The sequence below is a fragment of the Callospermophilus lateralis genome, chromosome 6, assembly GCF_048772815.1.
Source record: "Callospermophilus lateralis isolate mCalLat2 chromosome 6, mCalLat2.hap1, whole genome shotgun sequence".
Classification (NCBI taxonomy): domain Eukaryota; kingdom Metazoa; phylum Chordata; class Mammalia; order Rodentia; family Sciuridae; genus Callospermophilus; species Callospermophilus lateralis.
In genome coordinates this window covers 54,425,790-54,441,634 of record NC_135310.1, presented here as the reverse complement: position 1 = coordinate 54,441,634, position 15,845 = coordinate 54,425,790, and the positions used below count along the sequence as shown (strand labels likewise).

At 40.1% G+C, this 15,845-nt stretch overlaps 2 pseudogenes; both read right to left on the bottom strand.

Moving 5' to 3' along the window:
- Window positions 1-2,901: 2,901 nt before the first annotated feature.
- LOC143401865 (la-related protein 1-like) lies at window positions 2,902-12,057 on the bottom strand (annotated as a pseudogene).
- A 948-nt stretch (window positions 12,058-13,005) lies between these two features.
- On the bottom strand, window positions 13,006-14,458 carry LOC143401864 (integrator complex subunit 7-like; annotated as a pseudogene).
- Between the last annotated feature and the right edge of the window lie 1,387 nt (window positions 14,459-15,845).

Below are 15,845 nucleotides of genomic sequence, written 5' to 3'. Positions count from 1 at the left end.
CTGACAACATAGGTTTATAGGCAACTTAAAGAAGTATCGAGTATTTTTTCAATTCACTGTATTATTTATTGATACTATTTAGTCTGTAAGAATCTTACTGAAAAGACTTTAAAAATCACTCAATTATTTACTTGTTTGTGTATGTATTTACTTATTTTTGCAGTGCTAAAAATCAAACCAACCCAGGGTTTTTGAAAGTAGGCAAGAACTTTGCCATTGAGGTATACCCTGGACCTACTTTCATTTGAAAATTTTTATTTTTTATGTACTAAAATATACACAATATAAAATTTAGTATTTTGAGGGGGCATTAAGGGGGCAATGTTTGTAGAATAGTCACCATCTTATTTTTTTATTTTAAGCATTTGCATTATTTCAGATTTTTTTAAAATCAAAAAATAAGTGCTGCAATGACTTTTCTTTTTCCAGTGATGGGTACAGAACTAAGGGCTTACTGACTGCTGGGCAGGCGCTCTATAAATGAGCCACATCCCAGCTCTGCTATGACCATCCCAATTCTACAGTTGCTAATGACCATCCTAATTCTGCAGTTCTAATGACCATCCTAATTCTACAGTTGCTAATAAAGGGCATTTTATTCTTTAAACTGAATTCATTGTAATTCAGCTAGTTAAAACTTTACTAAGAATGGTTACCCATTACTTTATTTTTTGATGAAGAGGAGGCTAGATTCTAGAAATATCTTCAGAGTGAAATTGGCAAGACTTGGTGACTAATGGAGAAGACAGGAAGAAGGAAGCATCAAGGTAGGATCTCAGATTCCTCATTGAGATGACCAGGTGCCTGGTGGTGGCTGCAGGGAATACACAGACGTGAGGCAGGTTTATGGAAGATGGTAACACGATCTCAGTTTTAAGAGATAAAGATGAATTTTCATGAAGCTTGATATTCTGAGAAAACGTTTTTGGTTGTATCCAATCTCATCATGCCAACAGAAGTGAGTTGCTCAAGTCCAAGCTCTTTTTTTTTATGGCATTCAAAGTTCTTTACAGTGTGGACCTAACCTATGTGTCCTATGTCTTCCATTCTTTTTTAGACATACTTTATGTCAACCACACCAAACTGTACTCAAAGACATCTTCCCAAGCACCCCAAATTAAAATAAGGTATCTTAAATAACAGCCTCTACTATATTTTCCTTCATATTATTACTACACTTATTAAGCCACATAACTTTTGTGTAACAGTTTAATACTAGTCTACCCTACTAGTCTATGAATTGTATAAAGGTAGAAACTGTCTCTTCTGTGTGCACATTTTCCAAGCATTTATCTGAGCCTGCTTTATAAACACTCCATGCCCTTGAATTTCTCTGTACATTTGTACTAAGAGTTGCTTATCACTCAAAATACCTTGTAGCGATTTCTACTTACCCTTCAAAGACCCAGATGAAATGTCACCTTCTAAGTGGAACATTGTGCGACTCTCCCAAGTGGAATTAATTCTTCCCCGCCACATTTTCCCATAGCCCTTTGTGCCTATTGTTTTCATTTCTATCTTAGCACAAATCCTGTAGTCAATAATTAACTTACATAGACCATTTACCTAGCATGTGTGAAAACCAGAGTTGGCTCCCAGTCTGAAAAAATGATTTTTTCACAAGTATTGCTTCACCTAAAATAAAATCTCAAACTATTACCTCTACCCTGAGTGCCTGACTCTATTTTTTAAACTCTTGTTATCTATCATCACCTTGATATTCCAGATGACCCCCACAGAAAATTTCCAGATGCACAATTTGGAAATCCACCAGAAACTTTTTGCAATAGTCTAAGCAAGAAATGAGAAGGTTGAGAATTAAGGTAGTGGAAAGGGAGAATTAAAAGCAGATAGAAAAGACATTGCTGAGGTAAACTGGGAAGGATTTAATGACCCAAAGGATGAAGCTGGAGAGCTGGGTTTGGGGTTGCTAAGACTAGGGTTTATAGTATGGGAGCCTCAGTGGATGGGGGCAGGAAGAAGAAGAAATCAGGTAGAAGAAGGTATTTGAGATGATAAAGGCAAACATTTACTTCATATTTTGAGGTTATCGTCAGATTGGTTAAAGAGCAAAAGAAAACAAAGCTGGTATTGGTTAAAGAAGAGAAAGCCTTTCCTTCTCAGCGGGCATAACTTTACTCAGCCAGCAATCACAGCAAATCAATGCCCTGTTCCACTTCCCTACCACACCAGAATTATCTGCAGGAACTAGGGCAGGTGTGGGCTTGAAACTGCAGCTTTGGACACGGATTTGTTTCTTGAGCAACTCGTACACCACCATAAATGACACTGTTGCGCTGACTGGCCAGGAACAAGTTGTTACTTACTCTCTGTGCCTTAATCCTCCTATCTGTAAATCTGGCTAACGTGAAATTCTGAAATTTGGAGAGGTTCAACAAATATTTGTGGAGTGAAAAATGAACAACAGATCGAACAACCTCAGGAAAAGAAGGCACAAGGGCAGGGATTTTGGGGGAAAAAAAATTAAGGGAAAGCTCATTGGGGGTCCCTCCGTTTCCCAGGACATGAGGATCCACCTTGCAGTTCTTTGGAAGGTACCTGCTCTAAAGGGTGGGGCGACATCTTTCCCCTTGATTCACCTGTTGGGAATCTGGAGCTCGGGCTCTCTAGGCTAGGAGGCACCTAGGTGTGATGCTGCGCCTGACTCCTCCGGTCTCCTAGGCAACCAGAGCACTGCGGGGGTTTGAAGCTGGATCCTGGCTTGCAAAAAGCTGCCTTTCCGCTCTGTGACCTGTACCGGAACGGTACGGGATGGGTCGCTGCCTTTCCCTGCCCACACCAGGCTTGCTGTCCAAAGTCCTACTTGCCAGGACCTGACCCGAGACGAACCCCGGAGGGAGGTGCACCCGGAGGGACCTAGGGGCCTGGAGGGACTGGAGCTCAGAGCTCCAGGGTGCGTCTGAAAGCTCGGCGGCAGCAAAACCGCTTCTCCGGGGCCGCCAAGCTGGAGATGGAACTGGAGTGCCCTGGGGCCGGGGCCCCGGCGAGGACAGAGCCGAAGACCGTGGGGGTGTCCGAGCGGAGCCGCCGGGCCGCGAACGTGCTGCGCTGGTTCACCACCGTGATCCTGTTTGCCGCCTTCCTGGGGCTGGTGAGAGCTGGGGCTGCGACCCTCCCAGGCCCCGCGCGAGCAGGCGCCCTGCAGAGAACGTGGCCTTCCCAGTGGAGTCTCAGCTTTGCCACCTGCGCACAGTGTGACCTTGGGCACTTTTTATTAGTCTGTCCGAGCCTCAGTTTAATGATCTAAAACACGGGCACGTTTCTAATCATGGAGGGTTACTTTCAAATGCGAAACTGATTGCCTAACATGTTTGCCAACTGCAGCAAGCCTTGCTGGGTCTCCCCAGAGCACTGGAAGACAAAAGGGGTTGCCCAGGTCTTTAGCCACTGCCCTTCACACCCCAAATTATTCTGGGATTTCCTGTCCCTGGTGGTCTGACCAAACTTAATCAGCTGCTTAATTGTGCAGAGAAGTAAACAGACCACAGAGGAAAGTCCTTTCCAGATCACACAGCTAATTCAATGGTAGAGCCAGGAACATGTGTCTTACTCTGCCCACAATCCTATAGAAACCAAGCCTTCAGATACTCAAAAGTTTTTCTTGGAGCAAAGTGCAAGGCTGGAGGCATCTTTGGTCAAATTCCTGGGCAGTCCCTCAATTCACTATTTGTGGACACTTTCATCCCTTGATCACTGTGATACTGGGGAGCTGGAGAGGGGAGTCCTGTGATGAGTCACTTCTGGTCACTTGGCATCACAAAAACTCTGAGCCACAGTTGTTTTATGAAATGTTTTAAAGCCAGGAGAGGGAAGAGTGAGAAAGAAATCACTGCAGGTGCGCATGAAGTAGTTTGATTACAGCCAAAAGTCAGGCTTCATTTATTGTACCGGAAGCTTTCTTTGGCCCTGTGCACACCCTGATCCTCAATCCTGCTTGGGTAGGACACAGTGCCTCTGTACACAACCAGGTCCTCATTGGGGGATTATTCCTGCTTGGGCTGGAGGCACACTGTCAGTTTGCAGCAGAGTATTGCAGTGAGAATTATTCTTGAAATGTAAATGAATCAGAAATATATATTTTTTTTCTTAAAGGCATTAAGGAATTTCTCCTGAAAGCCAACTATAACCCTTAGTTCTTGCGAAAACCTATTAAAAAGAAAATGTCAGACAAGTCCATTTTAGCAGTTTCTTTGCAGAAAGGAATGATTCAGGAAGCAGGCACTACCTAAATCAGTAAAGGTTCAAAAAGATCCACCTAAGAAGGTGGGCAGGCAGTATCTACAGACACAATAAGGAAATGATATGAAGAAATATCTTGAATGGTTACAGGTTATTCAACCGCTCTGGGTGCACATTTTTGAGCAGTTTGCAGCATGTGTCAGGCTGAATGCTGGCTGCTCCCCAACTTGTTCCAAGAATATACTCTCAAGTTCCAGTGTGGACATATTGAGGAATGTTATCGTTCCTTACACCCAGAGACAGCTTTAGGCCAAATTTAATTTTAGAATTCTTCCCTTTCGGTCAGCCTCTTAATTTTGAGAGATTGACTGAAACCTTGAACACAGACACTTTGTTACCATCCTAATTAACCAATTTGGTCTAAATGGTTTTAAATTGGAATCCTCAGTTTTAAAGCACATATTACCAGCTGGGTGTGGTGGCACATTCCAGTCATCCCAAAGACTTGTGAGCCTGAGGCAGGAGAACTGCAAGTTGGAAGCCAGCTGGGGTAACTTTGTCAGATTCTGTCTCAAAATAAAAATAAAAAGGGCTGGGGTGTTCAGTGGTTGAATGTCCCTGGGTTTTGATCTTTTTTTTTTTTTTAATTTATTTATTTATTTTTTAAAAACTTTTTAGTTGTACTTGGATACAATACCTTTATTTTATTTATTTATTTTTATGTGGTGCTGAGGATTGAACCCAGGGCCTCGCACATGCTAGGCAAGCACTCTACCACTGAGCCAAACCCCACCCTTGATCTTAAAAATGGGGGGAAATTAGTTGGATGATTCTTTATGTTTTCTTCATGTTTTGGTTTACTGTTTGATGTACATGGAATGGAAGCATAGAAATAATTCTTGAGGGGATACAGCACCTCAGAGTGACTGTGGTGATGACTATCCAGAGGATAATAGGAAGAAATTTCAAAGTACTCTCCTTTGGTCTTTGGTTCTTGGATACACCTGTAACAGGTGTATCCAAGGACAGGTGTATAAGGTGTAACAGGTGTATCCAAGGACCAAAGACCAAACTGGATCAAAATCAAACAATCCAAAATTCACATAATAAAGGGAATTCAATGGTGTTTGAGTCCAGCTGGTCACAGTCTTTGTTCAATGCATGATGGCAATTAAGGAGCATAGTTGATTGGAAAATACCTTAAATAGGTATCCATATTTCTAAACAGAAAGACAAACTTGGGACAGCCAGGCTTGCCAATGACCATTCAGGATGGCTTCAAACAGCTGCTCTCAAGGTCACATCATATGTTCCTTTCTATTGAAAAGTTTCCTTAAAATATCCTGTGGGCAGTGTCTAGAGAAACAGCAGCAGTATCGTTGGCCAACGTTTTTTTTTTTTTTTTTTTTCCATGCTGGGGTTTGAATCCAGCCTCATATATGCTAAGCACATACCTCTAAGCACTGAACTTCATACAGCCACAGCCCTTAGCCACCTTTTTTTTTAACTTTAAAATTTATATTTCTGCTTTATGAAAACAAATATTATTCAAGTTTAAATTAATCCAAAATAAAAGAGTTAAATTAAAATATTTTAAAATCATGTTCAGAAATAAAAGATAAGGTGTTGGGGATGTAGCTTAATGGTAGAATACTTGCCTGCCTGCCATGTGTGAGCCCTGGGTTTGATCTCTAGTTCTTTAACTTCCCTGAGGGTGGGCGATGACTCTTTTTTTTTTCCTTCTTTTTCTTTTTTCAAGCTTAAATATTTATTTATTAGAACCTAGTAAGTGATGATTTTAAAAGCAGAATTTTCATCAAATTAACAATTCAGGATCAAAATACATTTAAAAACCCCATAAGTAAAAGATTATAAAAACAGCATGTCTAATACAAACTATAGAATGTCAGAATTTTAAGACATCCATATAGTATGTTATAGAACTAAAATGTTAATACACTCAGAAATATTATTAATTTGTCTAAGATTTCTTAGTTTATAAAATGTCTAGGTTGTCAATTGAAGAAATTTAGCTATGCAAGTAACAGTTACCATTTAAACAAAAATTATTTTTATGACAAAGAAACTTAGATAATTTTATGATATTCATTTGTAAAGATTTTACAATATTAAATAGGAACATTTCTAGGTTTATCTCCCAAAGAATGCACTTCACTTTCCTTTAACTCCTTTTTAAAAATTCTGTGAACCATCACACCTACTCATTATAGGCCTGCTGATAGCAAAGGCATGAACTATGTACTTTGATATGGTAGAAAAAACCATTTTAGCAAATTATTGCATATTTTCCTGGTCAATAAATAATTTCAAACTGAAAGCTAAGAATTTTTAAACCTCCACAGTGAACAATTTGTTTTTTTTTTTTACTTTGATAAGTTTGAATCTTGACAGAAAACAGTACAGGGTGAGGATATTTCACATGTGACAGGAAACACTGCAGGGAGAGGGTATTTTGTGGTTCTGGGGAGCAAACTCAGGACTTTGTGCACACTAGCCAAGCATTCTATGACTGAGCTACATCCCCAGCCTGATATTCATGTTTATGTGCAATTAATGATAGCCCTTTTGAAAAACAGAGTCAACAAACTTATATCTAGTATAATGAAAGCTTTCTATTTTGGGGGACAGAGATAATATTTAAAAATGCTCTGAATCAGAAATAAAGGCTTCTACCACATTCAACTGAACAATGTCAAAGAAGACAAAATGCATTTAAAAAACAATTTTGTAAATCTAGCAAATATGAGGTTGATGGTTTCTTTCTTTTTTTCACTTGCTCCAATTAGTTACACATGACAGCAGAATGCGTTTGGACTCATTGTACACAATGGAGCATAACTCTTCATTTCTCTGGTTATATACCATGCAAAGTCACATCATTCATGCAATCCTACTTGTATATAGGTTAATAATGTCCATCTCATTCCACCACCATTTCCACCCCCACATCCCTTCCCCTCTCCTCACTCCCCTCTGCCCAATCCAAAGTGTCTCCATTCTTCACTTGCCCCACCCCACATTGTGGATCAGCAGGTTGATGGGTTCTTAACTAAAATTAAGTAATTGCCAAGGTTCGTTTTTATTACAAACTTTTAAGCTATTTTATTAAACCGCTGTAGACCTCACTGTAATCTATTTAGCTGTGCATTAGTGAAAACCTGTTAAAATTCCTTATGTAGTAATTCTGAAAAAGTCTAGTCAAATAAGATCATTAAACTATTGAAAAAGCTTTGAAATATTGATTGCAGATTCCTTTTAGAGTTTGTTCTTTTCAGAATCTTCCATTTAAATTATCTTCACCAACCTGAATTCTGAAAAAAAAAAAAAAATTGTTTTAGCCAGTGCTGAATATAAAGAGTACTAGTATTACTTGAAAAAGTAAAATTCAAAAATATAACATACATCATGCATTTCATAATTTCTGCTGAAGTCCGGCTGGGCAAAATGACCCAGAGGTGACAAGCAACTTGAAGGTTGAAAGGGAACTACTTTATTGCGAGTGAACTCAGCGTGAACTGAGCGAACTCAAAGTAGTGAGCACCCAAGGTAGCAGGAGCCGCCTCTCTGCCGGATTGTAGAGGTACACATACCCAACTAATTACACACAGCTTAACTTAATTGACATCATCTAGACACAGCAGTCAGTCATTAAGGAATCCTCATCATCTTCATGGCTCGCTGGCATTGGCTCACAACCACTCCTCCTCGCATACTGCCAGGCGCCATCTTAACTTGGTTGTGGCCCTCATCAAATTTCAAGAACTAAAGTAAAAAAATAACTCATATATATGTATTGTTGTCTTTGAAACTTAACTCAGATTCCATCAGGCCTCAGCTAAAATCTAACATGCCAAAACACATCAGCCCTTGAGTAGGGAGGTGATTCTCTACACGTTCCCTAATGTTTGACATCCAGTTTCCTCTCTTTTACGTAACTATTCTAGGCATAACTCCTGAAGAACATGAACTAAGGGGTGATAACAAGATCATATTAGTGCATAAAAAATTTCCAGCTGAATAACTGTTCTTACTGTGGTTATGCTATGTGCAACATAAAACCTATACCATTTTCTTACGTTTGTCTACTTGTGGAAAAAAATTAGCCTGAATAAAATGTGAAATATATATCAGTTGGCTTTAAATGCAAAGATAATCTGGTTTTGGCTCAACTATATCATAACCAAAAGTCTGCTTTGATAATATCATATGAAAAAATTCTCATATGTACATGGGTACATTTCTTCATTAAAATTTTTCTTAAATATTTCTCAATGTATCTTGACAACTGATACACTTGATCTTTACAACAGAAGTAAAAAAAATCACACAGTAGAAATGATTTTGCTTTATAGCACTTTAGGTTTTCCATTGTTTTGTTTTTAGGAGTTAAAGGATATCACTGAACTGATACATTGCTTTCCATGGTCTGTGGGATCCATTGGAAGCTCTTGTTCTTCATCATTTTGCTTCAATTTGTAGAAATCACTGACTCTTATCATTAGTGGCCTGCTTTAATTTTTTGAATTCAGAGTTCACTCTCCAAGTTTGAGCCTGGAATTAAATTCTGAGGAGTACTGGAAGGGTTCTGTACCAGGGTTTCCATAGTGGTTTACGTGTGAACCTGGAGCCATATTTGGAGAGAGAGGTTGTCTTGTTGGAAGATGGGAGATTGCTTGATAACTTTCATGCTGAGAAACTAAACAGTGAGGATCACAGAGGTTCAGCCCATGGTCAGCTGACTCTATAGCTCTGGGGTGGAGGTGATGCAGAACATTATGGCAGGAGGCCATGGCTGAGCAAAGCAGCTCAGGATGTGGCTACACAGAAGCAGTATGATGCCTCTCTCTTACTTCTATCCAAGGCTTTGAGTCCACTTCAGGTAAACTGTTAGACAAACCTTTAGGAAAAGCTTGCTTGAAGATTACTTGTTTCAATACTTTTCTTTGAGCTCCATGGATTTACAATTCTCGGAGAATCTGGGGCATATTGTGTATGTGAGAAAAATGTGTGGCTTGGTACGAACTCTGGACAAATCAGTTGACAGAAACCTGCTTGTGGCATGTTTCTTGGAGGAGGGCCTGGGATTGATCATTTCTCTAGTTCTGTTTCCTTATTTTCTCATCCACAACTTCTACTTCTGTGTTGTCCTTTAGTGCCTCTAAATTCAGATTAAGGTTTTGTGGTGAGAGTCTGAACATGGTAAAATTCAGCAGTGAGGGAAATAGGTAAGAAACCTTGTTCAAAATTTCCAAAGAAAGAAATTACATTCCAAGTTTTCTATACTGAAGCTATGCTCAATTTGATGCTTAACATGCTTTTTAAGCAATGCTGCTTCCACAGGATATTCCTGTACACTCGTGCCTTCGTAATAGTAACACATCATTCTGATGTAAAGTTCTGTTTGAAATGGTTGGTCCATCCTTGCACCATGTTCTCAGTAACCATATGACTAATCAAAGTTCATTATGTTTAATTTCCCCTATTATTATGAGGTGACTGATTTGCTGTGGGTTAACATCTTGACCCAGGTCTTTCTTGAGGGTCTGATCTTACATCATCTAAGTGGAGTGGTACCCACTTGTACTAATTACAATTAGTCCAACATTCACTAATTCTCCTGGTGTTGGCCAATTTGCCTTATCACTGAAATCACTGGCCTTACTGATCTTGTTGGATTTCTTTGTGTTGAGTTTTCCTGTTTTTAGAATTTGGGGAGAAATGAGTGAGGCTGCCACCTTGCCAGCTGCCTTAGCCATATAAATATATATATTTATTTATCTATTTTTTATGTGGTGCTGAGGATTGAACCCAGGGCCTCACATGTGCTACGTGAGTGCTCTACTGCTGAGCCATGGTCCCAGCCCCTTAGCCACCTCTTAAATGACTATATTGTAGTGAACCAAAATCAAGGGAAATTTAAGCTCAGCATTTAGTTTTGTTCAGCACCACATACAAGCCCCCTATATCAGTGAAAAGTGATCTAAAACTAAGATTTGTTCCACGAAGTGTTTTTTGTTGAACATGTTATCATCCACCTTGCAGAGACTGGCTTGTACCTTTCTCAACCCATGAGGTCTCACTGGCTTCAACATCCAAAATTTCCAGCAACTTATGTGGTAGCTTCAAATTCCAAACAATCCATACCCTACTACTGCCAAGAATGAGCATCCAGGACCCTATTAGCAACTTTCATAGTAGAGATTAACATGTTTATCTCCTTCAAGGTTGGTATAATTTTGGATGTTGACTGCTTTGATCTTTGATTATGGGAGGTATGGGGAAGCTTTTTTTTTTTTTTAGAGAGAGAGAGAGAGAATTTTTTAAAAAATATTTATTATTTTTTAGTTTTCAGCGGACACAACATCTTTTTTTTTTTTTTTTTATATATGTGGTGCTGAGGATTGAACCCGGGCTGCATGCATGCCAGGCAAGCGTGCTACCACTTGAGCCATATCCCCAGCCCTATGGGAAAGCTTTTGAGGAGATAGGAGAGAGCCAGGTGAATAGCAAGATCCAAACCAGTGAGGAGTCCAAACAGAGCAGACAAATTCTCCACAGAGCCCTTAGAGACTGGAAAAGAGGGCCAGCTAATGGCATCTGGCTAAATTTATTAACTTGCTAAATCTGCAAAGCTATGAACAGGTCCAGTGGAAAATTTTTTGAGTTCCCCTTATGCCACCATGTAAGTGTGCATGATCTCATTTAGTGGAAAGAGGCATTACTGGATTTAATGCAGTGACATCATGCATGCAATGTCTTGTGACCATATAGGTAATCCCTAGGTGTTATGTACTCAAAACATATTTTGCAGACATCACCCCAATAAGTTTTCTATATTGGTAGAGACATGTCATGAACTGGAAATATCAGGGTAGTATTTCAAACAATCATAGAAAGCAAGGAGTAGTGATGTCCAGAATATCAAGGACTGCTTCCCCTCTTCCTTTGTGGTTTCAAGGTGAGTCACTGGGAACACGGGGCAGCACTGGAATAATGGAATTGTTTCCTGATTTGGGAGCATTAGCCCACAAACCCAATAATTGCTCTGAGTTTTTGATAGAGCATTATCCTTTGCTAAAGTCATTTACGTTATGGTCTGGTGTATTTTTCTGTAAGCAAAAGGAAGGGATTAGTCCAGCAGGTAATAGAGGGAAAAGGGAGAAAAAAAATAAGTCTTTCAGGATGGTGGAGAAGTTTTGATCCTAGATCTTGGGAAAGCTGTCCACATCTAGGATGCCCTCTGCCTCTGGGGAGAAACCCCCTTGGTCAGCTTTACCTTAAGGTCCCCAACAGGTGTCAGTGTCAGGAGTCTGGAGGGGTGCCACTGAGTTGAGAGATGTAGATTTCAAGACTCAAGGCCTTGAAGTTCTGTTGTAGAGAGGAGCATGGCATAGTTTCTTCTAACAGTCATTTCCAAAATATTGCTGTCATTTCCAAACACTCATTCTCGAGTTCTTAATCATGGAAGTTCTGGTTGTCATCACATGGTGGGACATGAAGAAAAACAAGCTTTCACAATAATGCATTAAGTCCTTGCACTGTGGAGTCATGTGAGAGTTTATGGAGTGGGAGGTATGTGAGGTTCTATTCCTGGGGGATGGGCCTCAGCATCTGCTTCTCAAGGGGTCCGTCTTTGTTTTCCAGTAGGAATGAATCCAATTGCCATCAACTGGTAATACTAAGGCAATCCAGTCTATTCATTGAAGTTTTGTCTAATGTCATTGTGTCTGTAGCATTGTTTTTTTTTTTTTTTAAGCTGTCTGACATCTTGTGCAGAGCAATCTGTTCTTCTCTCACTGGAGATTGCTCCAGGAATGCCTTGTACAGAAAACACATTTTCTCGTAACTGTAGCTACTGTTACAGCATCAGCCTGTCTCCATGGGAAAGTTTCTATATAACCAGAAAATGTGCACTGAAGGTGACAAGTGAATGAAATCTGTCATTTCCAGCATGTATTTCTTATGGCTTTTATTTTCTTACCAGAACCATAAACTGGATAAAACCCAACATGGATTATAACCAGGTGGACAATTTTAGAATCATTACCCTACTGATGTTTGGTATTAATTTGGATCATTTCATCTCTTCCATGATGAATCTTGGAGTACAGAGATTTTAATCATGGCAGCTATGAAGACTCAGCAAGGACAAGGCAGCCATCCAAGTGCTTCATGAGTACACGCTTAGCAATGGATTTATATCCTCTTAAGTACCAATTTGTTTCTACAGTCCAGGTGTAGAAACTTGTGTCACTCTTATTGGAGTTCATTCAAATTGAATAACTTCACAATTTTAATACTGGTTGAATTAGCAGAAAAATATACCAAGACATTTCCTTATTGTGCTTGATTTTGGGTTAAACATCAGCTTCATGTTTATTAGCCAGTCAGTTTCTTTGTTAAAATTCTGATAACCAAGGAATCACTTTCTTTCCTTCCTAATTTTCTTTCTTCCTTCTTTTTCTTTTGGTCCTGGGGATTGAACTCAGGGGTGTTTTACCACGGAGCTATATCCCCAGCCATATTTTTAAATTTGAGACAGGGTTTGTTATGTTGCTTAGGTTCTCACTAAATTGCAGGTGCTGCCCCGGAACTTGTGATCCTCCTCCTCTGCCTCCCAATTCACTGGGATTATAGGTATGTGCCACTGTGCCTGAGTGATCTTTTAAATTTTTTTTTAATATTTATTTTTCAGTTGTAGTTGGACATAATATCTTTATTTTATTTATCTCTGTGTGGTGCTGAGGATCGAACCCAGGGCCTCACACATGCTAGGCGAGTGCTCTACTGCTGAGCCACAACCCCAGCCTTTACTTAAGCAGATAATGCTTTCTGCTGACTACAAAACTCAGTAGCCAAACTTACTAGAAGCTCCCTTTGCTTTGTGTCTGATTGGCTTATCACCTTATAGAGTTCCACGAAGTCCCCAAGCATTCAATTGCCCAGCAACAGCATATCACAGGATCCAGGCAGAATCCTGAACAGTGTTCAGCTGGGTCAGCAAGGTCTCAACCACTGAGTGGCTAGGATGGGGCCTGCCCTTGGCCAACTTCACCATACTATGTAGAGCAATCTTTAAAGTGGCTGGCCACTTGAACTATCATTCTGACTACAAAGCACCAGAAGGGATTCTAGGCCAAAGTCAGAATCTTGCTCCAGTGCCCAAAGCTCCTGCTCTTGGACTGTCATATCCGTTAGGATTCTCACTCCATGAGCAGCAATGCCCCTGTTATGATAGGTTATAGCATTCTTGGGCTAATTTGACCAAGTCAGAAAATCTGGAGCTATGCTGAGCAATGTCTGCTGGTGATGCTCCCTGATAGTGAGCAAAGCACAGGAAATATCCCTAGCTTTAAGTCATCATATGTCCAGAGGGCACATTCACAGAGTGGATGTTCTCCCTACTTCAAGTATGCAGTGTTTTATTGGCAAGGAATTTCAAATCTTAAATAGCAGGTCTCTTTACTGCTTTACTGGGATCATTCTTCAATACTCCATCAGAATCTGAATTTGCTCAAGTGTATCAACCAAGGATGAAGATGTAAGCAGAGTAAAAAGTGTGCAAGGGAACAGTCACCATTTCAGTGGAAGGATAGGACAGGACCAGCTATTATAAAAGCCAAGGAGCCCTGGAGGTCAGAAGTGCATCATGCTGCATGTGCTGGAGGATGGGGATCAACTTCAGCTTCAAGTCTACTGGTGTAGGTAAACCTTGAGTCTTTTCCCAAATTTTTGTTATAAATTCCTATAGCAAGAGAAGTTGGCAGCAGGAAAAACTGCAGCTTAAATGTCTACATTATCATGTGAATCCAAACTCTGACGAATACAGGGCTGAGCATTCTTCCCCTCAGGAATTATTGATGCCAGACTTCCCAACAACAGGAGTGTTATGGCGCTTTCCACAGGATTATTACTATGCATCACAGGGAACATTCTCTTCACAAATTAATTTAGAATCTTCTCCATATGGTTCTCGCTTTGTTGTGTAACTTTAAGAACACAGAGCCTCAGGAAATTGCTTCCAACTCTGAAAACATCAGATAAATTTAGGAATTCAGAAAGGATGAGAATAGAGAATAGAGGCCTTTGAGAAAAAAGTCTTGCTTCACTCTGTCTACTATTTTTGACATGTGTTAGAACTTTGTCCAGTTTCATTAAGAGCAGGGTTAGTGTCCAGTTCCTGTCTGCTATAGCTGGCATCATCTGCCATGGAAGACTGAGTTGAGTTTGACACCATGACCTGAATAGTGAATCCACTAGCTGGGTCAGAAAAGTGGCAAACTCGGCCCCAGCACCTCCGTCTTCTTCCACTGCCTTCTTGCAGATTTTCCCTCTGCATCCAGTCAAACCAGGTTTCACGCACATCCTGGAATCATCTTAAAGTTACCATGCATCTGCACTTGACAGAGTGCAAGAATGTCATTGAACACCAAACTGATAGTGGCTAAGGAGAGCAGCAGATAGAACAATTAACTCCGGGAATAACTGGACTTAAAATGGATATGTTTAAAATCATACGGAACTTTATTAACCACACTGATGCCATTGACAAGAAAATATGATTATTCTGTTGCATGCAACAGTTTTTCTGTGTGTGTGTGTGTGTGTTACCATCTAGGGGTATCGGGTTTGTTGTCTCCACTCAGTAAAGAATTGAAGAACAGGACACAAAGATAACAACCAAGTAACAGATTTATTGAGAGAGCAAAAGTTATCAGTAACAGACTTCTCCAAAGAGAAGGGGCTCCTGAGCCAGAAGTCCAGTGGGGAAGTTTTGGATTGTTCTCTTTTTAGTCCCTGGAATTTCCTCTTTTTCTTATCTCCTCCCTTCTCCACACTCTTCACACTATTGTTCATTGGTGTCCCCAATGTTCATGCATCTATTTTAGTTTTTCTGTTGGATCCCCTGCTTAGGGGCACTAGTGTGGAAGTGTTCATCTAATTGGGTCCCCTGCTTATGTACACAAGCATTTCCATCAACCAGGAAGTTGTCTTCATTGGAAGGCCCTCTCCATACTTCTTTGATCTGGACCTGCCCCTGACTTTCTCCCTCACCACCTTTCCCTGGCTATCTATGCCCTTCTACATCTCCCTCGTGTGTGTGTGTGTGTGTGTGTGTGTGTGTGTGTGTGTGTTTAATAAGTATGGGTCCTTGTTAAGTTGCCCATGCTGTCCCAAACCCCTGGGCTCCAGTGATCTCCTGCCTCAGCCTTTGGAGTGGCTGGGACTCCGGGCACATGCCTCTGTGCCAGGCTCTTACATGCAACATTTATAATAATAATTAGAACTATGACTGGGATTGTGGCTCAGCAGTACGAGTACTCGCCTAGCACATGTGAGGCCCTGGGTTCGACCCTCACACCACATATAAATAAATAAAAGTATTGTGTCCACTTAAAATAAAAAAAAAATTAAAAAGAACTATGACTTATGATATAATACAAGCACTATTAGATTTCTAGGTATTTCATATAGTTTCTGAAACACATCAATAAAATATCCAATAAACATAACTCAATGAAATTTTAGCATTACTTATTATTTGACACTGCTTCCTATATAATCCAATATATTGAATAAGTCCAATTAGTTCAATATCTCTTTTTATAAAGAGAGAGATCCTT